The sequence below is a fragment of the Eretmochelys imbricata genome, chromosome 3, assembly GCF_965152235.1.
Source record: "Eretmochelys imbricata isolate rEreImb1 chromosome 3, rEreImb1.hap1, whole genome shotgun sequence".
NCBI classification, from domain to species: Eukaryota; Metazoa; Chordata; order Testudines; family Cheloniidae; genus Eretmochelys; species Eretmochelys imbricata.
In genome coordinates, this window is record NC_135574.1 from 195,355,850 (window position 1) to 195,382,977 (window position 27,128).

The following is a 27,128-nucleotide window of genomic DNA, read 5'->3' on the forward strand; positions in this document are numbered from 1 at the left end:
CCGGCGCGGGGCGGGGGCGGGGGCGGGGGCGGGGCGGCTGACCGCCCCAGGGCCGAGGAGCCGCCCCGCCGTTGGGACGCGTCGTATTTAAGCGCCGCAGGCCGGGGCGTGGGGTTGCCGGCCGGGGGTGTCTTCGCTCTGGGCGGCCGCGCAAGGACGTGGTAACGAGAGACGGGCCTGCCCCACGAGCCGCAGCGCCAAAGCCGGCAGGCGTCGTTCAGCGGCCAGGGGCCTTTCTTCAGGGTCACCGCTGCCGCCGCTCTCCAGGGCTGGAGTTCCACGGCTGAACTTGGCGTGCGTGAGGTGGCTCCTCTTACCCGCGCCCGCCCGCCCGCCCGCGCCCAGCCGTTCCCAAGCTGCGGCGTGCCCGGAAATCTCCCAGGCGCCGCGGTTTCACAAGGGCTGTTCGTGAGCTGCGCCGGCCCGTGCAAGCGGAGGACTCCTTGCCCAGGGAAGACACGCATTTGCACACAACAAACGAACGGTTACTTGTACACATAAGATGCCTCGCTGCGTTAACTTTTTAAATTGATTTGTTTGTGAAAATGCATAGGATGTGGGAGGAAAGATGTACACGGGCCGCAGAGCTGTGAATTTAGGTAAGTCCAGGCTTGGCACATCTCACTGATTTGATTTCATTGGGAGCTCACAGAATTACGCTTAGCATAAATAAGCTTTTCTAAAGCCTCGTGGTTCAGTGTTTCTGGAACAGATGATTCACTGTGAGTGTGCATGGGAAAATGGTAATTGTGGGGCTAAATCTGGCATACAGCTAGTGGTACTGAGTGACAGATTGGAAGAATATGGGTGCCATTAAATATGGACAACTAGCCATTTATTAATATCTGAGGAAGAAAATCTTATTTCTTCCCAGGAAATTAAAATTCTAGTAGCTGTATTTTTGGCATGGGTTTTTATACCTTGGCCAGTGGCCGTACGTTTCTCTGAGGATTGAAACCTAGCCTGCCAGGTCACTTAGCGGAGGAGTGAATTTTTTTTAGACCTGTCAGTTTGAGCAGCACATACTATGTGAAATAGTCAACTGCCATATCCAAAAATTAAAAGCTTGTTTTCCTGTAATAGACCTTCATGATTGGGTGATATTTGACCTCCTCTGTGACGGGACTGGGAGTTCATCCAATCAGCAAGGTGACACATGGTAATTGTCTACAATTTGGCTACAGGGGGTCCCTGGTATTAATCTCCCCCTTATCCATTGTTTCAAATATCCGTCGCTCATCACTAGGGGAACGTGTTCTGATTTACATTGGTCCTAATCCACATAGCCGTCGTTTGCACAGATCGGGACCGACGTGAATTGGAACACGTTCCCCTGTTGTACAATATTGTACTTGCATCCGCCAGCCATGTTCAAGGCTTATTATCTATGGAGGACATTCTCCATCCTGATTAAGGCAACAACAGATGAAGGAAAGCTCAGTGTAAAGGAGTTTTGGAAGTCCTCCAACATCTTGAACGAAGTGGGAAAACAACACGTTGTGGGAAGAGGTCACTTCGCAATGTATGAACGGTATTTGGCACTGTGCATGGCCAGATGCTGTCCACAGCTTCATGGGATTTGATGCTGTTCCTGCTCTCGCGCAAGAAATTGTCAAGTTGGCGAAGGATATCGGCTTTGAGGAGGATGTACAGGAGTTGTCAGTTGCTCAGTTTGAGACTCCAACAAATGAGGAACTGATTGAGCTGGACCAACAACGGATGTCCGAAGAAAGCAAGGATGATGATGACATAGGGCAGGAAGACAGGAGTCTGACCATAAAGAATCTCCCATTTTTTTTGGATTGCTGGATGAGATGACAGAAATCATACAGAGTGGTGATCCTTTTCATGAAGGGTCTGCCAGAGTCTCCAGGGCTCTCAATGATGCAGTGGCTTGCTACGGGGAGATCTGTCATTCAAAGATTTATACAAAAGAGCAGACCTCATTAAAATCCTTTAAGACTTCTGCAACCAAAGATCTAGCCACGGAAAATCCAGCCACCACCGTTACCTAAGTCAATATAATTGACAGTGTTTTATACTGTGTTACTGTACTGTATTTACTGTATTAAAATGTTCTGTGTTTTGGAACAGTGTTAGTAGGGTTCTACATTATTTTATTAATGTTCTATGTGGAAAATGTGTAGTGTATGGCCTGTCATTGTAAAAAGGTACGCTGCTTAGGTGAAAAGAGCATTGTCGTAGGCATGTGGTGAAATTGTGAACGCATCTTCTCCCCTCCTCCCCCACCCCGTTCATTATTTCTTTATGGGGAAAAATTCCCCGGTATGTTTCAGTATCCATTGCCCTTTTCAAGAATGCAACCCCAGTGTGTACAGGAGACCCCCTGTATTTTATCTGACAAATTTTGTTGAACTAACCCCACTTCTGACATACCCCCGTCCCCTCAGCCCAGCCTCTACACAAAACTTTAGAAGCTAGAGGAATGAACCAGCAAGGAAAAATAGATTCTTAGATAGTAAGGTCAGAAGGGACTGTTAAGATCATCTAGTCTGACCTCCTGCACAACGCAGGCCACAGAATCTCACCCTCCCACTCCTGCGATAAACCTCTCACCTGTGTCTGAGCTACTGAAGTCCTCAAATCATGGTTTAAAGACTTCAAAGAGTAGAGAATCCTCCAGCAAGTGACCCATGCTACAGAGGAAGGTGAAAAACCTCCAGAGGCTACTGAAACTGAAAGCGGAGGTGTTGGGATCCCTGAGTTTTGAATTAAACCTTGTTCAGTCAGCAAAGTCGTCTTCTCAAGGCATTGTGTTTGTTACAAGGAAGTAGAATAAGTTAAACAGAATAAGTCTCCAGTCTGCGGCCTGGTCTACCCTAAAAGTTAGGTCGACTCAACTACATCACTCAGGAGTGTGCAAAATCCATACTGTGGTGAGTGATGTAGTTAAGCAAATCTAACTGGTGTAAAACAGTGTGAGGTCTGTGGGGGAGGTGGATTACCAATGTTGACAGGGGAACCCCTCCCGTCAGCGTAGGTAGTGTCTTCACTGAAGCGCTACGGCTGTGCCATTGGAGCGTTTCAAGTGTAGACAAGCCCTGAGGATCAAGCAGCCCTACGACACATGGGTGTGGCACTCCCTACCTTTCCAGGCAGCCACTCTTACCACCCTTACCCTGAGTAAGGCAAGAGACCCTTGAGAGTCCTTGGGCTCCTACTAAAGTTTGCAGCACCACAGCTCTCTAGAGTTAGGCTCAGGGTAGCCCTGTAGCCGCATGGCTGCTGGTTTTCTGGGTTGAGGCATGTTTAAGGAGTAACAAGAACCAGAATTCAGTCAAACACAGCAGGGAGCAAATTATTGGACCAAACGTTTGACAGGCATATCTTAAAGATGTGACAATCCCTCTTCCTTTGTAAGCTGCAGACACTAAACTGTCTCTCTCCTTCGGATAGTCACAGGAACAGGTCCAGAGGATCAGCAATTACATAGTCGTGTATTCCCTGCAGTAGTTCTAGCATTAAAGTATTTCTTTTCTGCTTTTTCATATTTATTTTTCCTAGTTGCCACATTCTTCCATCCTCCTCCTTAACCCACCTGTAGGCTCAACCTGCTTAGTCTCTGAGATTCTTTTCTAGGCTCTTATCCCGCACCTAATACTGTGGTATCTGAGTGCCTTCCAGATTATAACACAAAGATGAATTACACTGAAAATTTAAAGTTTCTTCTCCCACTTTCTACCTCTCCCCCGTCCATTGTGGAGAGTAAATTGCATAATAGCAAATATGTTCCAATACTCCAAATGAAATAGAGGGGTTTGCCAACAGCTTTAGCTTCGTCTAGCAGCCCCTTTGGGGTATCTTCTTAGCAGGAGCATTGCTTTGTGGATAACATGGTGTGTTTATACATTTCTGGCACGATAGTATGTCTGTCTTCTTGTGAAATAACTATTCCCAAGGGCGAGAGTTGGTTAGTATGATTCCAATGTCCTTGCAATGACATGTCTTTCTAATGTCTGGCCCTCCATGCAGTGTTACTCATGTAAGACTTTTTTTAGTTCATCCTTTTGGGTTGTCTCAGTTTCTGTTGTTTTGTGATTGCTTGCTGGAAGATACTGGCGTGCAATATGTGTCCATTTCTTCACCAGTGTTATCAGTACCTGCTACATCTCTTCTGGTATAATGTCAATGGGGATATTATATGCCAGATTCTCAGCAGGTATAAACTGGTGGTGTTCCATTGACCACAGTGGAGCCAGGTCAGTTTACACCCATTGAATATCTGACACTACATCTTTGTAACTAGACAATTACTCTCTGTAGTGTGAGCAGTTCTTCAGGACTGCTTCAAGTGGGTCAGCTGTAACACTGCAGCCAAACACACGGGAACAGTGGGGGCAAAAGACATATCTGGCTTCAAGACTAACTTGAAAAGTTTATGGAAGGGATGGTATGATGGGATAGCCTAATTTTTGGCAATTAATTGATCTTTGACTATTAGTGGTAAATATGCCCAATTGCCTGTGATGGGATGTATGTTAGATGGGGTGGGATCTGAGTTACTACAGAGAATTCTTTCCTGGGTGTCTGGCTGGTGAGTGTTGCCCACATGCTCAGGGTTTAGCTGATCACCATATTTGGGGTCGGGAAGGAATTTTCCTCCAGGGCAGATTGGCAGAGGCCCTGGGGTTTTTTTTGCCTTCCTCTGCAGCAAGGAGCACTGGTCACTTGATGGAGGATTCTCTGCACCTTGAAGTCTTTAAACCATGATTTGAGGACTTCAATAGCTCAGACATAGGTTAGGGGTTTATTACAGGAGTGGATGAGTGAGATTCTGTGGCCTACGTTGTGCAGGAGGTCAGACTAGAACAGGGATCTCAAACTCAAATGACCACAAGGGTCATATGAGGACTAGTACATTGGCCCTAGGGCCACATCACTGACATCCCCCCCATGCTGCCACCAGCCCCACCCCTTCCCCAAAGTCCCCACCCTAACTCTGTCCCTTCCCCAAATCCCTGTCCCCGGCCTGCCTCTTCTCCACCTCCTCCCCGAGAGCATGGCTCCCCGCTCCCACCTGGAAAGTGCTAAGCACTGCCAAACAGCTGTTTGGTGGTGGGAAGCGCCTGGAGGTAGGCAGAGGAGTGGGGACGTGGCACGCTGGGGGGGACGGACGGCGACGGGTAAGGGAAGCTTGGCGGCCGCAGGAAATAACTCAGGTGGGGGGGGAGGGGGTAGGAGCTTGGCAGGCCGCAGCAAATAAGTCCGGGCCGCGTGTTTGAGACCCCTGGACTAGACAATCAAAACTGTTGAAAGCTGTTCGTGGAATTGCAAGTCCTAGTTTTCTGAGCTGAGTTGTTGTGTTCCTTTGTCATGTGAGCTCTAGTAGGCTGTCATAAAGGACCGCTCTAACTCCATTAACTCTTTCGTGTCTCATCAGCCTAGTCTTGTGCTGAGAGAAACCCAATGGCAGGCAAAATAGGCCGGGCCAGGTCTTCAGCTGGTGTATTGACTCTTGACTTCTGTGGACCTATGCCAATTTATGGCAGCTGGGACCTGCCCCTCTTGGTTTGCCAAAAGTGTTGCTGAAAATTTTAAACTCATTATGACTCTTCAGAGAGTTCAGCTGCCCAAAATCTTGCCCTAACACAGAGTTTCTCAACCTTCCCAGACTACTGTACCCCTTCCAGAAGTCTGATTTGTCTTGTGTACCCCAAGTTCCACCTCACTTAAAAACTACTTGCTTACAGCATCAGACATAAAAATACAAGTGTCACAGCCACACTATTACTGAAAAATTGCTTGCTTCCTCGTTTTTACCAGAGAATTATAAAATAAATTAATTGGAATATAAATATTGTACTTACATTTCAGTGTCGAGTATATAGAGCAGTATAAGCAAGTCCATTCTCTGAAATTTTAGTTTGTACTGACTTTGCTAGTGCTTTTTTAGGTAGCCTGTTGTAAAACTAGGCAAATATCTAGATGAGTTGATGTTCCCACCCAGGGGTACATGTACTCCTGGGGGTACAACTGCCCTACCTTGTAGGATTCTGGTACAGTGAGCACAGGTACACCTTTGAGCCCTGCCTGAATGTATGGTCTCCAAGGATTGGCACAGGGTAATTGTGACAGAATGTACCATGTCCTCACCCTACATCCTGTTGTATTGTAAAGTACACCTTGTGAGAGAGCATTTAAAAACTCATCATTTGCTGATCAATAATATCATGACAAAAAGAACATATGTGAAGTTATAAACATAAGCTGAGATCATGACTAAAAGCATGTTTTCAAGAGAAGTCTGAGGAGTGGCCAAATCAGTTCCTCGCAGACAAAGGGCAAGCTGATGCCTCAGCCAGGTGTAAACAAGACTGCTGGACCATTCTTTGGCAGGAAAAGGAGCAGGGGAAAAACAATCTACATCTTAGCAAAGACAGAGCATGGAATTTGCTTCCCAGCTGGAAATGCTTCTCAAAGGGGACACAGGACTATAAAAAGAAGGGGTACACACCCCAAGGCACCCCTCCTCCTCCCTGTCTCTCGCCATTGATTCACTGTATGAGAAGGGACAAAGGAAGCAGCCATTAAACAGAAGAAGGGATCCAGGCCTAAGAAGTTGGGCCAGTAAGACTGTCGTGAGCATATGCTGAGAGAAGCTTTGCTTTGAATCTAACATAGTTTAAGTTAGGCATTAGTTGCATTTTATATTAATTTTTCTTGTAACCATTTCTGACTTTTATTCCTCATTACTTGTACAGTAAAAGCTGTGTTATCTAGTGTTGTACCAACTGGAAAGCTCTGTAAACCGGCATTTCTAATCTAATAGAAAGTCCGGTTGGTGCGAGGCCGGCAGGCTCCCTACCTGGCTCCGCGTGGCTCCCTGGAAGTGGCAACATGTCCCTGCTGCTCATAGGCAGAGGAATGGCCATGAGGGGTTTGGAGTGCGGGAGGAGGTGTGGGGTTGGGGCGCAGGGCATGGGCTCTGGGAGGGAGTTTGGGAGCGGGAGGGGGCCCAGGGCAGGGGCTTTGGGTGTGGGAGCAGTTTTGGGGCGCTGGACTCAGGCGGTGCTCACCTTGGGCAGCTCCACGGAAGAGGCGACCTGTCCCTGCGGCTCCTAGGTGAAGGTATGGCTAGGCAGCTCTGTGCGCTGCCTCTGCCCACAGGTGACACCCCTGCAGCTCCCATTGACCATGGTTCCTGGCCAATGGGAGCTGAGGAGCCAGTGCTCAGGGTGGGGACAGCATGCCTCCGCCTAGGAGCAGCAGGGACTGGTTGCGTCTTCCGGGGAGTTGCCCAAGGTGAGCACTGCCCAGATCCAGCACCCCGACCCCCCTCCCATGCTCCGAGCCCCCTCCCTCCCAAAGCCTATGCTCTGCACCCTCTCCTGCGCCCCAACCCCCAGCTCCGCACCCTCTCCCACACCCAAACTCCCTCCCTCTTAGTTAACCAGACTTTTTCACTTAACAGCACACCCCATTCCCCCAGCATGCCAGCTAAAAAAGCTTTTAATGTACTCACTTAAAATCCTTCTTTGTAGTTAGTCTGCTTGTTTTACTGTTTTATCTAATCCAGTGTGTTTAAATTAAAGTGTCATCTGGGATACTCCATTTGAGGTAACAAAGTGTGCATATTTCTGTTAAAGAAATATGGACTTTATATGAATTTGTATTGTCCAGGAGAGGGCTGGGCAGTACAGGACATATATTTCCTGGGGGAAAATCTAGGTCTTTGGATCTGATGAGGTTACCCTGCAGTATAACCAAGTCTGGTAAGAGCCATGGTGTGGCTGGCTGCAGTGCACACAGGCATAGCTGGGAGTGGCTTGCATGCTGGAGGCTGTCTGTAAGCAATCCTCCAGACTAGAGGCTACAGCAGCAAAGCAGAGTAAAGAGCACCCCAGGTTAGAGGGCAGGGGTGATGTAACTACCTATTAGTCTGCATTGTGTCCTGGCTATGTCACAGTAATATAGCTGTTTTATTGCTTGATTCAGATCCAGGGGTCCATATAGTCTGAGTTTTCCTTCTTGAGGCTTCTCTTAATGTGTTAACCCAATCTGCAGATTAGGTCACTTTAACTTCTAAGCTTCTGGATGCGCCAAGTTCCCAGCAAGGTAAGGGGTTGGTCCAAAGCCTCCCTATGTGCTTGCATAGCAACCACTATTGGCCTCATCAAAACCCTAGAAATTATCCCATGCCCTAGTTAAAACTCCCTGAGAGCTGGTCTGAGGTGTATGTAAAACACAATCACTGCATCCTGAGACTTGTTTATATGGCACTATCATGACTCATAGACTTTAAAAGTCAGAAGGGATCATCATGATCATCTTGTCTGACCTCCTGCACATTGCAGGCCAGAGTTTCGCCCATCCACTCCTGTAATAGACCCCTTACCTCTGGTGGAGTTACTGAAGTCCTCAAATCATGGTTTAAAGACTTCAAGTTACAGAGAATTCACGATTTACACTAGTTTAAACCTGCAAGTGACTCATTCCCGATGCTGCAGAGGAAGGCGAAAACCCCCTAGGGTCTCTGCCAATCTGACCCCAGGGAAAATTCTTCCCAATTTCAAATATGGCAATGAGTTAGACCCCTGAGCATGTGGGCAAGACCCACCAGCCAGAAACCTCGGAAAGAATTTTCTGTAGTGACTGAGAGCCCTCCCCATCTAGTGTCTCATCACTAGGCACTGGAGAGATTTGCCTCTAGCAATCGCAGGTTGGCTACATGCAATTGTACGCAATCTCATCATACCATTCCCTCATGAATTTATCAAGCTCAGTCTTGAAGCCAGTTAAGTTTTTTGCCACCACTACTCCCCTTGGAAGGCTGTTTCAGAACTTCACTCCTCTGGTTAGAAACCTTTGCCTAATTTCAAGCCTAAACTTTTTGCTGGCCAATTTATATTCATTTGTTCTTGTGTCAACATTGGCACTTAAACTCCTTTCCCTCTTTGGTAATTATTCCTCTGATGTATTTACAGAGAGAAATCATATCTCCCCTCAGCCTTCTTTAGCTTAAGCTAAACAAGCCAAGCTCTTTGAGTCTCTTCTCATAAGATTGGGTTTCCATTCCTCAGATAATCTTAGTAGCCCTTCTCTGCACCTGTTTCTGTTTAAATTAGTCTTTCTTAAACATGGGAGACCAGAATTGCATACAGTATTCCAGATGAGATCTTATCAGTGCCTTGTGTAATAGTATTAACACTTCCCTCTCTCTACTGGAAATACCTCTTCTGATGCATCCTAAGATTGGATTATTCTTTTTCACAGCCATATTACACTGGTGCTCATAGTCATCCTATGATCAACCAATACACCCATGTCTTTCTCCTCCTCTGTCACTTCCAACTGATGTATCCCCATCTTTATAGTAAACATTCTTGTTGTTAGTTCCTAAATGCATGACTTTGGACTATTAAATTTGATCCCATTTCTATTACTCCAGTTTACAAGGTTGTCCAGATCTTCCTGTATGATATTCCGGTCCTCCTCCATATTGACAATACCTCCCAACTTTGTGTCATCTGCAAATTTTGTTAGCATGCTCCCACTTTTTGTGCTAAGATCAGTAATAAAAATCTTAAATAAGATTGGTCCCAAGATTGATCACTGAGGAACTCCACTAGTAACCACCCTATAGCCTGTCATTCACCTTTCAGTAAGACCCATCGTTGTCTCCCCTTTAACCAGTTCCTTATCCACCTTTCAGTTCTCATCTCAGTCCCCATCTTCTTCAATTTAACTAACAATTCCACATGGGAAATTATATCAAATGTTTTATAGAAATCTAGATTAGATTTACTGCATTTCCGTTGTCTAAAAAATAACTATCTTCTCAAAGAAGATCAGGTTGGTCTGGTATGATCTACCTTTTGTAAAACCATGTTGTATCCATATTACCATTAACTTCTATGTCCTTAACTACTTTCTCTTTCAAAATTTGTTCCAAGACCTTGCATGCAATCAAGCTCAAACTAACTGGCCTGTAGATTGCTGGATCACTTCCCCCCCCTTTCTTAAAAATAAAGTCATAGGGTATGACCCACAAGTTTACAGATTCATTAAAAATCCTTCCTATTGGTCTTGCAATTTCATGTGCCAGTTCCTTTAATAGTCTTGGCTGGAGATTATCTGGGGCCCCCGATTTAGTCCCATTAAGCTGTTTGAGTTTGACTTCCACCTCCAATGTGGTAATTTCTACCTCCATATCCTTGTTCCCATTAGCCACCCTGCCACTACCCCAAAAATCTTCATTAGCCTTATTAAAAACTGAAGCAAAGTATTTGTTTAGGTGCTGGGCCATACCTAGATTATCTTTAATCTCCACCCCCTCCTCAATGTTTAGCGGTCCCACTTTTTTCCTTGGTTCTGTAGCCATATAAATGAGAAACTTTTACTATTGGTTTTCATTCCCTTTGCAAGGTCCAACGCTGCTTGGCTTTTGGCTGTTCTCATTTTCCCCCTCCAATTTCTGACCTCCGAGAAGTAGCTTTCCTTGCTGATCCCTCTCATCTTCCATTCCTTGTAGGCTTTCTGCTTTCTCTTAATCACCTGTTTTGGAGATGCTTGCTCATCCAGCATGGTCTGCAACCCTTCCCTACAAATGTTTTCCCCTTCTTGGGGTGCAGGCTTCCGATACTTTCTGCAACTTTGACTTAAGTAATTCCAAGCCTCTTCCACATTCAGATCCTTGCGGTCCAGTCCACTTCCCTAACTAATTCCCTTATTTTTTTGTAAGTTCACCCTTTTGAAATCAAGGACCCTAGTTGCAGATCTATTTTTGTTTATCCTTCTATTTCATTTAAACTGAATTAGCTCATGTTTACTTGAACCAAGGTTGTCCTCTACAGCCAGCTCTTCTATGAGGTCCTTACTATTCACCAACACTAAATCTAAAATGGAGTCACCTTTTGTTGGTTCAGCAAATATCTGGTGAAGAAAACTGTCAGCTATTACATGCAGGAAAATCTGAGTGCTGCTACTATTAGCACTCATCCTCCAATATATATCTGGGAAGTTAAAGTCTCCCATAATCACACAATTGCCAGTAGTATTTATTTCCGTAAAAACGTTAGAGGTCTCTATCCAAATCCATATTGGATCCTAGTAGTCTGTACTATCCCAGAGGAACCTCTAATAGCTTTCTTCTCCAAAGTGGTTTTGGCTCAGACAGACTTTGCCTTATCCATTCCATCACTTTTAATTTCTTTAATGATGAGGTAGACTAATATACAATGATACTCCATCACCTTTTGCCTTTATTTCTGTCTTCGCTGAACAGCACATACCCTTCAATACCTGTACTCCAATCAGGACAACTATTCCACCATATGTCAGTTATCCCTATAATATCTGGCTTCACTTCCTACACCAGTAGTTCTAGTTCCTCCATTTTGTTACCCAGGCTCCTTGCATTGGTGTACAAACATCTTAGTTGTTGCTTCTTGGCTTCACCCACTTTTCTCGCCTAATTGGGTACAGTCATTCTACTGCCAGTATCGCCTATCTGACTGGTATCAGCACTGTCTTTCCTCTTAAAGTCCATTCTCCTATCCATTACTGTTCCTTTCCCCATTGCTGTATCCTTTCTTACTTGATTTCCCTCCCTCTCAATGTTAGAATCAGGTGTGGAGATTACATGAGCATCTCCCCCGAGTTCCTAGTTTTAAAGCTCTTTTAATCAGTTGTGCCAACCTCCTTCCCAGAAGTTTATTTCCCTCCCTACTCAAGTCCATCCCATGAGAACAGTCCAATGTCCATGAATGCCTCCCAGTGGTCAAACATCCCAAAGCCCTTCTTATAACACCACTGCCTGAGCCATCTGTTGGTCATCATAACCTTGTCTCGCCTTCATTCTCCTCCTCTAGGAACAGGCAGAATCCCACTGAAGATCACCTGAGCCTCCATTTCCTTAAGCATCTTCCCCAGCCTGTCATAGTCTCCTGTGATACATTCCAGAAAGAATCTAACTGTCATTTGTTCCCACATGAAGGACAATCAGTGGATTCTATCAGGATCCTCTCCAGCCTCAGGTCTACATCCCGTATTTTAGCTCCCGGCAGACAGCACACCCTTCTGTTTTATAGATCAGCTCTGGTGACAGGCCTGTCTGTTATCCTTAGTAAGGAGTCCACAATCACGTAGACCTGCCTTTTCCTGATGATGGTGTGATTCCCTGGCCTTCCTCCTGTTCTTTCTGGCTGCAAGTCCTCCTGTCTTTCTTTCTCTCTTGCAATCTTCTGAGAGTCATCCTGTATTACCAAGAGTTCAGAACCCCAGGCTATCTCCATTGGCTCTCCTCTTCATATAGGACAAGCTGCTCTTCTCTTCTTCCTTGCCCTCCCAAATTCAGTTACTGCCAGCTGTGACCCTCCTTCATTTTCCACCTCAGCAAACTTGTTCCTGAGCTCTATTTCTCCTCCACTAGGCAGTCTTTTCCTGTACGTGGTTCTTGTAGTCACATACTTTCCTCACCCAGCAGTCTCCCCTCAGAGTTCTTCTTCTGTCCAGCTTGCAACAGCAAGTCTTGACTTTTCCCTCCAGCCTCCTCTTGCCCTCCCTCCATCATCTGCTGGAACCCCCTTCAGGGCCTCCCAGAGGATTCAGGGGGCCTGGGGCAAAGCCTGACCCCCTTTGAAACTCAACCATACTTTCCACCTGCATCTCCAAGCCTCAGATCTTCTCTTCCATCAGCCCTGTCAGGCAGCACTTCATACAAACAAAGCTCTTCTCAGGTACCTACTCCAGGATAATGTAAATCCCACAGCTTCCACATCTTCATTGTCTCTTCCACTGCTTGGATCACTTCCGCTGCTGCCTCTGTATCTGTCAGAGCCTTCCCGCCTAAAGTCCTGTCTAGGAAAAACACAAACTAACCCCCAAACAAACAGCAAAACAAACCCCACACCCTCGCTTCCCCGAACTCCTATTTACAGCTGTTAGCCAGCCCCGGTGCTGCTTGCTGACTCTGGCTGCCTTGATTGGGCAGGGCTCTGTTCCCCTCGCAGCCCATAACGCAGGGTTCTCACACTCATTTGGTGGACCGGGCTAAATTGCATTTTGTATTAACGTCTGTGGGCTGGCGCAATGAGCGTAGGAGCTGCCACTAGGCACAATGGTCCGGAGCCACTGGTTACTGCAGCTGAGCTGGGGAGGCAGCGTGCAGATGCTGTTTAGATTAATGCTCGTGTCTGCGGTTCAGCTTTGAGGCTGAACAGGAGTAAGGTTTGGATTATGGATTAATGGTAAACTGCTCTTAGTGCCCTTTCTCCCAGTTACCCCGTCTGGGCTTCACTCCCACCCACTCCCTGGTCTCACCCTTACCTCACTGCAGGCCCCAAAGGGTGATTCTCCACCAAGAGCCCCTGCTCCTGGGAAACCATAGTTACTGGAGTCAGAAGATACCAACCCTTGCTCCATGACAGGGATATAATCTTGTGCAAGCCTGAGCCGTGTCAGACAGCAGGAGATGAAGAGCAGTCTCACACAGGAGAGCACTGGTAGATCATACCTTTCTTATTCCTCCCATCCCCAGCCCTCTGAGCATCATGGGGGCGGCAGCTCCTCTCCCCACTGCTGCCTGTGCAGCATGTCTTCCTCCCGAGCCCCTCTCTGCCCTAGGCCCAGGTTCTGCCTGGAAGCAGCTGGCAGTGAGAGGGGAAGAGGCTGCTTCTGGCTGCTCTTTGGAAACCAAACCAGCTACAGAATATCAGGGTTTGAAGGGACCTCAGGGGGTCATCTAGTTCAACCCCCTGCTCAAAGCAGGACCAATCCACAATTTTTGGCCCAGATGCCTAAATGGCCCCCTCAAGGATTGAACTCACAACCCTGGGTTTAGTAGGCCAATGCTCAAACCACTGAGCTATCCCTCCCCCCTTTAATCTCCCTGCCCTTCTTCCCTGCTCCCCATCTAGGAAACCCAAAACTGTCTTATTTCTCCCTTCCTCTCCTCACTTCTCTGCTTACACCTGCTCTTAGGCACAGTTCCAGTCAGCAGGTGGGCTTAGACACTGAGGGGTCAGAGGAAAGAGCAGTTACAACAGCTTATTTTTCTAAATCGATGTGATGGGTGGTGGTCATGACCCCAAAATCTACCACCATCCATCAGTAATGGGAGCCCTAGAAATAGCTGTGAGAGAGTGCTTCTCCATCACCATATCACTAAAGCTAGCAGCCTGATACTTCTGCTGAAGTGATCAGGAATTAATTTACCATTGGAATTATCATTGATAGGCCTCAGAGTTAACAGCCCTGTGTAGACAAAAGGGAGCAGTTCACACATCCGTCAGCCGTTGTTTTAGTCAGCAGATTCAAAAAGACAGCCCTACATCAGTTCACATTCATAAGTCTATCTTTGCAACCACAGGATCTAGAAATGTAACTTTTAGAAATGAAATCTTAAATTCTGCATAATCCCAATATGTTGTATCGGCTGGATGTAAACATCAAGCAGGAGGGCATTGGCCCAGTGACAGGCTTGCCAGTTCTTGTGCTTATCATGAGTCTCAAGAAAATTTGGTGTCTTTCTTAAACCCCCAGCTCCTACAGTCAAGTGATTGGCGGGAATCTCAGCTCTTTTTGTTGGTGTTTTTTTTTTGCCTTTTAAAATAAAAAAGTTTCTAGCCTTCCTGGTGATCATGTTTTCAAGCTTTCCATCCAAAGTGCACCCTAAAAGCACAGAAACTAGAAGACCAATAAAAAGAACCAACAATTAGTGACAAGAAAATTCCAGTTTTTCCCCATTCAACTCCTCAGCTGGAGGGAGAGGACAAGAATGAGCTAAAGAAAAGGGGAATAAATAAAGAGATTTCACTTCCCCTGTTTGGCCACATGGTGTACCCCTTGCTCCAAAGGCTGCTTGGTCGCCTAGGAGATTAAACAGAGAGTTTGGATGTCTGGTTTAGAGTTTTCCTTTTGTTATTGCTAACTGCTTCCCTTTTGAATTGTTTTAAAATTCCCAGATAAACAGATCTAGACAGGGCCAGCATTGACATATGAGGACCTCTGGTAGTTACAGAGCAGGAATAGGTGATACAGTACATACCAGTATGGTTGAAATTGACACACTCTTGTGAAATGAAGGGGATCACATCAGGGGCAAGTGGCAGCTTTAATCTATGTGAATGTTAATAGACATGGGATTGGTATTTCCAATTAAAGGCTTGGATAATTGACATTTTTTAATTTTTTTGAATGGGCAAAGCCACAAGGTTTTTTTTTAGCGATACCACCTTGACAATGTGTATTAGTCGGGAAGGTTATTTGCATTAGATTTTGGACCTTACGTGCTTTTTTGGCTAGAGCTGAAGAAAAGGAAGAGGCCCTGAACAAGAAGAATTGTATTCTAAAAAACAAAGCTTCACTAACAAAATACAAGGCTAAAGAGAACAAAACCAGAGTCTGCGGGAAGCATACTCAGCTGAATTATTTTGATTAAAGATGCACTAGCAGGAAAACAATGCTGATTCACCACACATGACCTAGATCAACTAGTGTGTGATATGCAATGTACAAATTTTATAGGCCTCTCTCTGAATCTGGTTCCTCCAGTCTCCTTCATCTAATTATAGTGCATTACACCATAGCAGAGCAATGGATATAATGCTTCATGATTGTATACACTGTATTTGTGTGACCTTCTGATGATAGTAACCCAGCACTTCTGATCACCCTTCTCCAGAGAAGCATTAATCCTATTATGGCTGTGGGGCTTAATGCAACATAGATGACCCTGGATTCTGGAGCCAGCTTGTAAAATCAGCCTGGTCCCTGGCATAAATTGCAGCAGCCTCGACTGCATAATTATGACAATAACATTCAAAGAGTGAATCAAATGTAAACCAAGGCAGTGATGGCTGCCTGTGCCTGCAGCTGCCAGACTGAAACAATGGGTGTTCCAATGCATCTCAGAGTTAGGTCAAACAGTGGTGATTTAATGATAACCATTGTTAACTATTTTCCTAAAGATCAAAGCACGCAAAACAAGGGGGACAATTATATTATGAAGAGCTGCATGACTTACTATGAGTCGCATCCCATCTGCAGAATCTGGGAGTACTGTATTAGCACTTTTTAAAAAAAAAATCTGACTTCCGGTGAAAAAATACCCAAAGCCCATGTTGTTTAATAGGTTGGTGCAAATCAGAGCAGCTCTGTTGAAGTCTATGGAGTTACACTGATTTACACCTGTGTAGAATCTGGCCCTAAGAATGGGTTATGTGACTCCCACCTGCTGCCCAAGGAAAGGAATGTTAAGTAGTGGTAGAGATCCTTCTTATCTTGTCACACCCATCCTCCTTCTGCTCCAATTCTCTCCATCTCTGTGCCACACACACTGTCTTGGACATTAAGATAAAGTGCGTCCATTTATATTCTGTATTGGAGAACTAATGCTTAAAAAAAAAAAGGGGGGGGGGGGAGGGAAACTCTCAAAGGGCATCTGTCCTTTCAGGAGGATAAACTGTTGTCACATAAGCCAGACAGCATTATAAATCCACTACTACAGCTCTTTCCTAATAAAAAGACTTGAAAAATAAACACAGATGCTAGCAAAAGAAAAATACAAAGCAGGGGCGGAATTTTATTTTTAGTAGAAAAGCAACAACTTCTGTTGTCTGTAACTTTCATGATTCCATAACTAACAGCAGAATTATACCAAAACCCGTTTTAGAACCCAGCCATTCACTTGGTAGCAAAATATAGAAGAAAAAATATGGCATGTCTCTATTGCAACCATTTAACCCACCAACACGTGGAGCTTCATAGAGATCTGAGCTGAAAAAAGACTGGTCTATCATCCTACCGAACCCAGATATGGCCTTTTTAGAGCAACAACTTGAGCTGGTTAGGAAGAATAGAAAAAAAAGTTACAAATATTTTCTCCAAACTTTTTTCCTTTGTACTCACATTTAGAAAAAAAATCACAAAAATTTCATTAAAATCTTTTCGATATTTTTTGTTTTAAAATTTTTACAAAAGCACCTCTTTGATTCCACGCTGGTGAGAGTCTCTGGAAACCTGTCCTCCTCCCCACATCATCAAACAGGGGCTGTCCCAAGAAGCCCCCTTAAAGAAGGGTTCTTGCTACAGTGGGATGTGCAGAAATGTAATGCAGCTTCGGGCTGCCCAGAGATACGTGTGGCCAACGGTGGGTGGAATTATGTACAGCTATCATCACTGATGTATGTCTGAGCAATGTAGGAGCAAAGGTTTGGGACCTGAGAGCAGCTAAATCCCAAGATCCCTGCTTAGTTTTCACTCTGTCCTTAGGAATACTCTCAACGAAGTCAATAGCAATTTGCTAGAGTAGAGATTTAGGACTGGGACTTTGGGGGTTCAAACCCGCAGTCCCCTGCTCAGGCCCTCTGGGAGTTTTGTCTGATCAAGATCTCAGATTAGGAACGTAGGCCCGGTAGTGTGTTATGTTTTCTACATACAAAGGGCAAACTGTGTCGAGATTACTTTTATTTCAGATTAAGGAAACCACCAAAGAAAGAACAAATAATAATGTTCAACGAGAGAGTGAGCACAGTGTCACTGCCTCTGTCACAACTATTTTGATGTGACCTGCAGCACTACATTCCCCACTAGACAGATAGGGGGACTTTTGTACATTTAAAGGTGCAGTACACGGAAAACAGAATCATAGCTACCCAAAATTCACTGAGTTACCTATACAACAATAAGATCCTTTATGCATGTGCGCGCACTCATACAAATCTGAGCTAGATGGATAATAACTAGACTTTTATGGAGTCACAAGGGTCAAACCAGAGAATATCTTTAAAATACTATTATTTACAGACATTCACGAAGTGCACACAACAGCACTAGATAGATAGATGGATAGCTATATATATATATGTGTGTGTGTATATATATATATATATATATATATTGAATGGAGTAGTTATAAGTACAAGCAACATTAGTTTTGGTCTCAAGGCAGATACTTGTATCTGAGGGATATGAGTTCAGTCACCATTGAAAAGCTCTAGTACGGATGTTGGAGTTTTTTGTGTTTTATTTTATTAAAGGAATTAAATTAACATATAAAAATATAAGACCTGTCCCTCCTAAGGAGGGACAGTTTGTGCCTATGAAAAAAACAAAACCCACATACGCAAAGGCAGAAACATTAACGGTGAGGAGTTGAGAGGGTAAAGGAAAGACACTCACTTTTCCCATCTCCTTGAATCAGGTTCCACTTTGATGCCAGCTTGTCACATACTCCTCTTTATCTCCATTGTCAACTGAGTCACTTACCTGGGGGTGCATAGTTATAGTCAACACCCAGACAGTGAACAGGGAATCAGGCCAAAGCACCTTAAACACAATGAGGCAGGTTTCATAGCTCTTGTTTAGAATTAGACTCTTCATACTGCATAAATATGTCTGGTGCCTCTGAGTCTAGCCTGTTGGTCAACCCCCCAAAGTATGAGTGGGTCATGATCAGTTTCCCCTAAACAAGAGGGGCTCCAGAGAACCAGAAGTACCTTCCATTAACATACCACAGATGAGTATTGGGTTCCTTGTGCCAGCGACTAGTCAGGCTCTCCCTAAGACATGATTCATGTTTGTATGTACAAGCCATACAAAGGTGTTACAAAGATCATCAAGATAGATGTTAAACAGTGTAAATAAAGTGTTGGATGGAAAGTAACGTGAAATAGGTAATGAGATAGGGCCAGCTTGTGAGCCCATTTCTTCCACTCATGAGCAGTTGCGCTGGTCTGTAAGGTGCTATTGGTAACATAGGGCCTACCGGAATCACAGTGAGGAGCTGGCCAGAACTTAGCTGGCTTGATTGGGACCATTAACCATGGAACCCTGCTTAGCTCCCAAGGGTGAAAGACTATTCAGGTCTCGTCGCGTCATCTCTAGGCAGCTGTTCAGCCCAGCCCCTCCCCCAGAGTTGGAATCCATGGCTCCAGCTCCCTGCAGCAGGCCATAAGATGCTCCAGCACTGGCGAGCCAAGTCAGGGGAGACAGTGTTAACTTTACTAACAATGCACTAAAGGGCCCTGGTCCTCGCTCTGATCTGTTCCCCGTGGCAGCAACTACTGTGGCAGGAGTCGACTCTGCAGCCAGAATACAGAGTGGGAAAATGAATCCAAGGAATTAGGGCCACCTGCTTGGGGATCAGGGCTGATTCATCTCCAGAACTAGTTGTCTTTGAGTGGATCCAGTTTACATGGTTACTTGGCTAATGATGAGTGCCCCACGACAAAGATGCCTCTCAGAATGTCCCACAATCTTTGAAAATATGCGCCCCTTTCCTCTTTATTACACGATGGGCATTCTCATGAACAGTAGCTTCTTAAAATGAAAACAATATTGGGACAGATCCTCAGCTGGTGTAAATTGAGGTAGCACCACTGAAGTCAAGTCCATCAAAATTAATGGAGCTATGGTGACTTATGCCAGATGAGGATCTGTTTCTGTTAGTACTGATGTAAACTCCAGTGTGTACTAGTTAATATTTGGGGCTATTTTCATTGTTATACAATATGAATACTGTTCTCTCTGTGGGAATGTGTTTAATACCCAGGGGTTTTTGGCAATGTGTATACAATTTCCTTGGAGCAAAGCATTCTGGAAAGATCTCATATTTAATTCTGCAATTTGTACTTCAGTTAGCATAGGTTTTATGTACACATAGTTTGTCTTTGTTCATAAAGTAAATATTAGCTAAATAGTATGTTGCACTGATCAGCCTTATGGGCCCATGTGATGAAAGACCTTGTCATAATGCAGTTGCACAAAAGGACAGAGCTAACATTACCCTGAGACTCTTCATGCTGTATTTCCTGGCCTCTCTGGATTTAAAACCATAACATTCATGTTGCTTTAATACAGGGTTGTCTTTGCAGTTGTTTACTCTGTCAGGTTTCTGTAGCAGGTTGACCTTTTGTATGAGTAGGCCAGCCTGCCTTGCAGCCAACTTCCGTGGCCTTTTGGGAACTTGCCTACCTGGAAAAGCCTACTGTATGTTTTTGTTGAGTGAGGCACATGGAGTCTCATCCTCTGAAGTGCTGAGGATCATCAGTTCTCACTGAAGTCAGCGGTAAAATATGAATTACACCCGCTGTTGTTTGAGGATTCTCAGAACCTCAGAATCAGGCTTGTCAGGAGGTGTCAAATAAATGAGACCCTCATTTAATGTTTCTTAGCTTGTGAGAACTTCATCTCAAAGGAAAGATGAACCTTTACATGTTAACTCTTCACTTTTAGTTTTCCACCCAGTATAAACCAGAGTCTGTGACATCTTTCCTCAACCTCAAACAGCAATATTCCCTGCCCAGTTTATTAACCCCAGAATGATGTTCTGCATCCACTACATATTCATTATTTTTGAGAGGAAGGATAGTCTTCTAGCTAATGCACCGGACTTGGAAGTCAGGAGAGCTGAGTTCTATTCCTAGCTCTGTCTCAGACTTTCTGGGGGACTTTTGGCAAGTCAGTTCACATTGCTGTACATTCATTTCTGCACCTGTAAAATGGGACAATAGTACTTGCCCATCACAGATGTCTGTAGATATGTGTGTGTGGGCGGCACAATGGACGCGTGAAGAATTAATATCAGTATGAGCTGTATAACTTCTTTAGGTGTGAAGATGGAGTTATTGTAGCTAGACAAATTCTGAGCCGTTTTCATCACGTGGAATAGATAGAATGGAAGCTCCTTCAGTGTGCTGTCCAACGTTTGGAAAGGTCTTGGAATCATTTCCCTTGTTGCCTTCTTTCCTCCATGAAAATGAAGTGGCAACGGAACATGGTTCTCATCAATACACTCAACAAACTCCATTTTCTGTTTATATAAAAGCTGATGTGCGTCATACTGAGAAGCTTTTGCCTCAGCCATTCAGCATATAGAAAAGTGGGACAGTCAGTGATCCAGAATTGTACTGTTATTTCTCCATGTTCATGGCTAATAGCCAGTAGCGGTTTATCAGAGGCCTTGAATTAGCATACGCTGTATGCTTATTTCTCAATAATTGAACACCAGACAAATCTCTGCACTCTGCCTGGCCTCCCACAAATCTTTGCCAGAGTGGAATATGCAAATTCCTGCAATCTTTTACACTTTAGCCCATACAAGTCCCTGTCCATTTGCCCATAGCAAACATGGCCACCTTTGCTTCTCAGCCCATTCCCTTCTCTATCAACCCCCCACATTCCTCTCAATCTCTTCCCACCCCCAGCTCCTCCTCCTTCCTCACAAGCAAAGAGTGTCCCCTCCCGCATATCTCAGATGAATGGATTCCTTTATTACCTTCACAGTTGTAAAGCTTCTGCTCTAGCCTTCGTCTAACATCTTATCACCTCTTTGGCCTTAGGAGTTTGGTTAGGATACGGTGGCTATTGCCTAGTACACAGAAAGTTCCCTCAATGTTTCATCTAATGTTTCCGTCCAATGATGTCACTGCTCATCCATATGTAATTAAAATGATGAAGAGACAAATGAGAGCAGGATTAGATTTTTCCCTAGCTTCCAGAAAGTGTTTATATAACTTAAACCATCCAGCCACTGCCCTAAATCCCTATTCTCCTTCACCAGTGTTAAGGTGTGCATGGGGACCCTTATATTAGCAGATATAGAATAGACTCATAGACTATCAGGGTTGGAAGGGACCTCAGGAGGTCATCTAGTCCAACCCCCTGCTCAAAGCAGGACCCAAGATACATGTGGGGAAATACATTTTCCCAATACTTACTCTGCCTTGTGGTTCTAAATGAGCACTAGTTATTCCACTTGATTTGGCCTTCATGTAATCCAGCATCAGGATGGAGGGCTGTGATTTCACAGGGCATTGCACTCCCTTGTTTGATCAAAGCACACCGCTTTTGGCATGCAAGCAGATCTGAAATTGCTCCACAAGCATCCACTGAACTAGCACAGTGAATCTAACCTGTAAGAGGTCAATTCCTTTATCTGTCCAATAAAGAACACGCTGCACCTTGTACACTGCACCAGTGACTTGAATTGTTGCACAACAGATTGATAATGTTTAGTCTTTGGTTAATTATTATGTTTTATTAATTATTATTAATATTTAGGGCTTAGAGCACTTCACAGACATTTTAACTCCTTGCTCCTCACGCTACCCCTATCAGGTAAGTATTGTTATTCCTATTTTACAGATAAAGAAACTGAGTGATGGAGGATTTCAGTGATTTGCCCATCTCCACACAGTGAATCAGTGGCAGGATTAGAATTTAGGGGGCCGACCTTCAGCAGATGTAAAGTGGCAGGGCCCTGCTGAAGTAAATGGATCTCAGGCAATTTACACCAGCTGAGGATCTGTCCCTAAGTTTCCCGACTCCCCGTCCTGTGCTTGTTCCTCACTCCTTCAAGGGGAGTTATTTATAAGGGTGGCACCTGTCGAGACTGAGAGGCAAAGGATGGATCTCAACATCAAGAACATTGTCAGTGGGCTGTGCCATACAGAACGGGGCTGTGCTTGTGGAATGCTGTGAATAGAGATTCAGCCCCAGAGCGTTCTCAAACTTGACTCTCTCTGCAAAAGGTACCTCATGTATCTGTACCTCAGAAGTTTGGTATGTAACACAAGGAAAGGAGACAGAGCCCAGTGCTCTATAATTTTGGATTTGGTGTGTGGCCTGCCTGACAGATGAAGCTCTTTCTTCAATAGCTGCCTAATGCTTCAGCCTTTATTTTTTTACTGCGGCATACGACATACGTTTTCATAAGAAAAAGGGATTCACCAGATAAGCAACCATGCCACAGGAGCCAAATTATCCAGCAAGAAGGTGGCAGGGGTTTGGTTTTATCAGTTGATTTGGTCATGGCTAACAGCCCTGGTTTTTATTCTTGAGGGCCAACAACGTGCACAGCGTTGTACAATGCACAACTGTAAACACAGCCCCTGCTTCCTGGAGCTTTCCGTCCAAAACTATTGAGCACCGTTCATCCTCCGTCTAAGCTTGTGTCTAGCAGGCAGGCGTAGCCATTCTCACCAACCGTGAGGGACATCCCAGGAGGATCTTAAGTACTCACAATTACTGCGTTTCATGCAGCCTGACGGCACCACTACAACTCAACTACTAACAATAAACGACTTTATTCAAATGTTTCACCCCGTGAGAAGTATATTGACACTTCCTCTGCTTAAAATAGAAGCAGCTTGTTAGGCAACCCCCCCATCACACCAGCAGGGGGAAAAGTCCCCTTTCTCAGGATAACACGGGTACGACTGAGCATTTCCAAAGCACAGCACTTGCTCAAATTGCTGGTCAGACAGTAACTAACGAACCCTCACAATGCCCCTGTGAGGGAGGGAGGTATTATTAGCATATGGCTGGGAATAGACTGTCCAAAATCCCATGCTGACTGGCTGGTGGGGCTTTCTTTGTCTATACCGCACTCAACATCCACCTGTGCACAGCTGGGCACTAATCACTGATAAATACATGGGTGGGAGGCATTTGGGGGTGTAGGGGGAATGTGAGCATGAAGAGGCACAGCTGCCAAGGGAAGTGAAGGTGTCAAGCTGCCATTTTGATAGCAGTTTGGGGACTCCACCCCTTCTGTTACATTATTATTACATTCTAGGGACTAGAAGCCAGGACCACAGTGTGTTTGGTACTGTACAACCCAGACAGAAAGACTTGGAACCCCCTTTCTACTGTAAACTCTACATTGGAAACTCAACAACCTTCTACCTTTAGCATTTATACCACAGCAGCCTTGGAGCCAAACTCTTGCTCCAGGAAACATTTTTAATAAGAGCATATACACAAATTGTGCGTGTGTGTGTGGTGTTTATAACCACTTAACCACTTTGCTTCTCTTTCCTCTAGTCTTCTTCTAGGAACTACTTTTCACAGAACCAGGAAGGCTATGTGGCACACCCCATTCTAAAAAATGGCCACTGAAGATGACTGAGCCGTACGCTAACAGCGCTGAGCCTTGTCAGACTGCACGTCAGGCGGCTCCGGGAGCACTTCCTGCGTTGAGATTGCGTTTCAGGCTCACTCTTTGCAATGCTGCTGACGCACAATGCATCAATAGCGACTAACACACACAGGTGTGGCTTAGTACTGCGCTGTCTCCATCTGCAGAGGGAAATGAGGAGAGAGGGACAGATTCTCTTTTTTACCCTAAGGCCTCTTTACGCCGTGCTGGCAGTTTAAACAGACATTGAAGCCCCAGTGTCAAACTGTTGTAAAGGAGTCTTAGGGCAGGTCTACATTACCGCTTGAGTCGATGTAACTTATGTCACTCAGGGGTGTGAAAAAGACCCCCACACACACACACTGAGCGATGCAAATTAGAGCGACCTAAGCGCTGACGTTCTCCCTCCAACATAGTTTCCGCCTCTCACAGAAGTGGAGTAATTGTGCCGATGGGAGAGCGCTCTCCCACTGGCACAGAGCGTCTTCACCAGACACACTAGAGTGGAGCAGCTGCGTCAGAGAAGTTGCGCCAATGTAGCGCTTCTAGTGTCGACCTGCCCTATGTGTAAATGAGAATCTGGGTCAGAAAAGTTAAGTGACTTGAGTCAGTGGCAGAACTGGGACTAGACCTTAGGGGTTCCTGGCCACCAATCCCCTACTTATCTCTAGCCCACACTGCCTCTCATAGGCCGTGTCGCCAAACCGGAAGCATTCCCTCCCATAGTACACTCCACCGTTGAATCACAGCAAACTGACAAATTGGGAAAAGGGCCACATCATGTCATAACAAAAACAACAGCACTTTGGAACTGCAATATAAAGATTGCTCCTCATACTGACAGCCTGAGCGATGTTCAAAGTACCAGAGTGAAACCAACAGGTCCCGATATGCTGACCCCCTGCTATCCTAAGGACGAGAATACTCCTGTTTGTATAACTTCTTGGACTGTTCGAACTAGGAAACTTTAGATACCTCCCATTAGCCTCCTACCCAAAGCAAAGGCAGGTTCCTTGAAGTCTCCAAAGACCCTCTACCCGCTGAACAACAATGAGGCACTCTCTTCTCTGATGTCACACTCAGAAGTGCCAGCCACCTCTGCAATCAGTATTTGCATGAGCGTTGCTGGCTGGAATAGGCTGGTTGACTGGCATAATGAGGTGATCCCGTTGAAATATCGCTTTGTGGAATAACGTTTCCAGGAGTGATGTCAAGAAAACAATGGTCTTGTGCCAGAGAAACCCACCACTAAACCAGAGTCTGAGATATCTGTGGATAACCTGGTAGATCTTCTAATCCCACCTACGGTCCCTCTCTGCCTCCCCCTCACTGGTATAAATCAGTAGTAACCTTAATGAAATCCACACAGCTGCACCAGTGCTAAATAGGGTTAAGTGAGGGCCTTAGCACCTAAACTATGCTGTTATGATCCTGGCCCCTGGCTCCCACCCCTTAGACAGTGCAACCACAGGAAAGGGAGGGCACCACCTCAGAAGATGCCATGGCATCCTGGAGTCTGTTGGGGAGGGCTATCTTTCAACCCCTGTGGAGTACACTGGCTGCAGGGAGAAGGCACAAGAATGACCCCCTTCTGATTCAAAGGCCAAAAAATACTTATTTCATACAAGGGAACTGGTATATTAATGGAAGGAAAATCAATTGACTCAACATGTTTCCAGCCTGGAGACAAATCATGGCAGGGACCAGTGAAATTGTACGACTCAATTATACATGTTAATGCAAAGTAATTTGAATTGTTTACAGATTGTATCAATATTACAATGAAATCCTGGTGATCTGTGCTGGCAGCAGTACAGATGTGATTGGCTTTACTGGGCGGGCTGCTGAGCACACAACAGCTGCTTTGTCTGCCGGCATGCAGTCCCTTTGCCACAGATTCTGTAAAGTGCTCTGAAATATGGTGTTCTTTGTGTAATACGGTCTGGTGCATCATAAGAACTATAGCTGAATACCAGGACCTTTTATATAATATTTTTTGTAATGATGTTATTTTAAGGACCCGATTTAATGCCAAGTGAAGTAAACAGAAAGTTTCTCATCAACTTCATTAGGTTTTGGATCAGGCCCCATGTTACAACAGGGACAGATGCTAAAATGTTTAGTGTTATTTGCATAAAAGATACTATAACCTTGGATCCATTACAATTTTGCATAGTACATGCAACTCAAAGAGTACAAACAAAAGGAACACCCAAATAGAAATGACAAAGTCATCATCTAGGACTGCACAGTGTTTAAGGCAGGTAACATCATGTGTAAGAGCAGACAATGAGAAATATTACTTATGACAAGGATTATCAAAAGAAATACGTAGTTTGACTGGCACTGAGAAAGTGATTTTCCAGGGAATCTCTTGGTTGTCTCTTGCTACATTAGAATAATGAAAGGACTGGCTCAGTTGACAAGATTAAAATACAGTTTTGCTACCTGCAAGATTCCAGATTTCTTGACCATTAAGAAGAATGGTCCTGAACAATCTTGTGGTCCATACAAATCCTCTGGCACATTTTTGCACAAGCAGGAGCGTTAGCCTTGGTTAAATTCCAACTCCAGTAATTAGCCTAGCTCCCTAACTTTAACTAATGCAATGCACTTTATATGAGGCTCCATCTAAAATCTATCCAGAAACTGAAGCTGGTGCACCATTCCGCAGCTCGTTTGTTACAGGGTACACCCTTTGGGGAACACATGATACCCGTGCTTTTGGATCAGCACTGGCAACCTATCGGGTACCGTGTAGAATCTGAACTATGAGCTTTGCCTACAAGGCCCTCAGTGGCCTGGGACCTAATGAGCACGCTATGCTGCCACAGTTGGGACTGTAGGATAGGGACATCTGGGTTGGAACCCCAGAGGGAGGGGGCAGGGTATTCTGTCAGGGGCCCTCCAATCTAAGGGTCATACCCCACCTTGGTCCAAAATATCACTAGTGTATTGACCTTCAGGGCAGGTGGTAAGGCTCCTTTTGTGTTCCTGAGCTGAGAGGAACTGGGAGGAATCTTATGGGGGATTGTAAGATTGTGACATTACTGTCAGGTGCTGGGTGGTGAGCACATGTTAATTACTGGGCAAAGGGGAGTCCTGCGAGGAGCCTCTTTATACCATTGTATTTTAAAAATGAGTCAAGGAGTGTCATGTGCTCTTTTTTTATGAACATGGGTTTAAATCAAAAGAATAAATTTTACGTGCAGTTTCAGAGCTGACTGATTCATTCGCCGCTGTCTAT

General features: G+C 45.0%; 1 long non-coding RNA gene across 1 annotated transcript; it reads left to right on the plus strand.

Moving 5' to 3' along the window:
- Nucleotides 1-88: 88 nt before the first annotated feature.
- Nucleotides 89-27,098, plus strand: LOC144263223 (uncharacterized). Its single transcript, XR_013345771.1, has 2 exons — nt 89-599; nt 23,788-27,098. It is a non-coding gene; the product is annotated as an uncharacterized LOC144263223 (long non-coding RNA).
- Nucleotides 27,099-27,128: the final 30 nt, after the last annotated feature.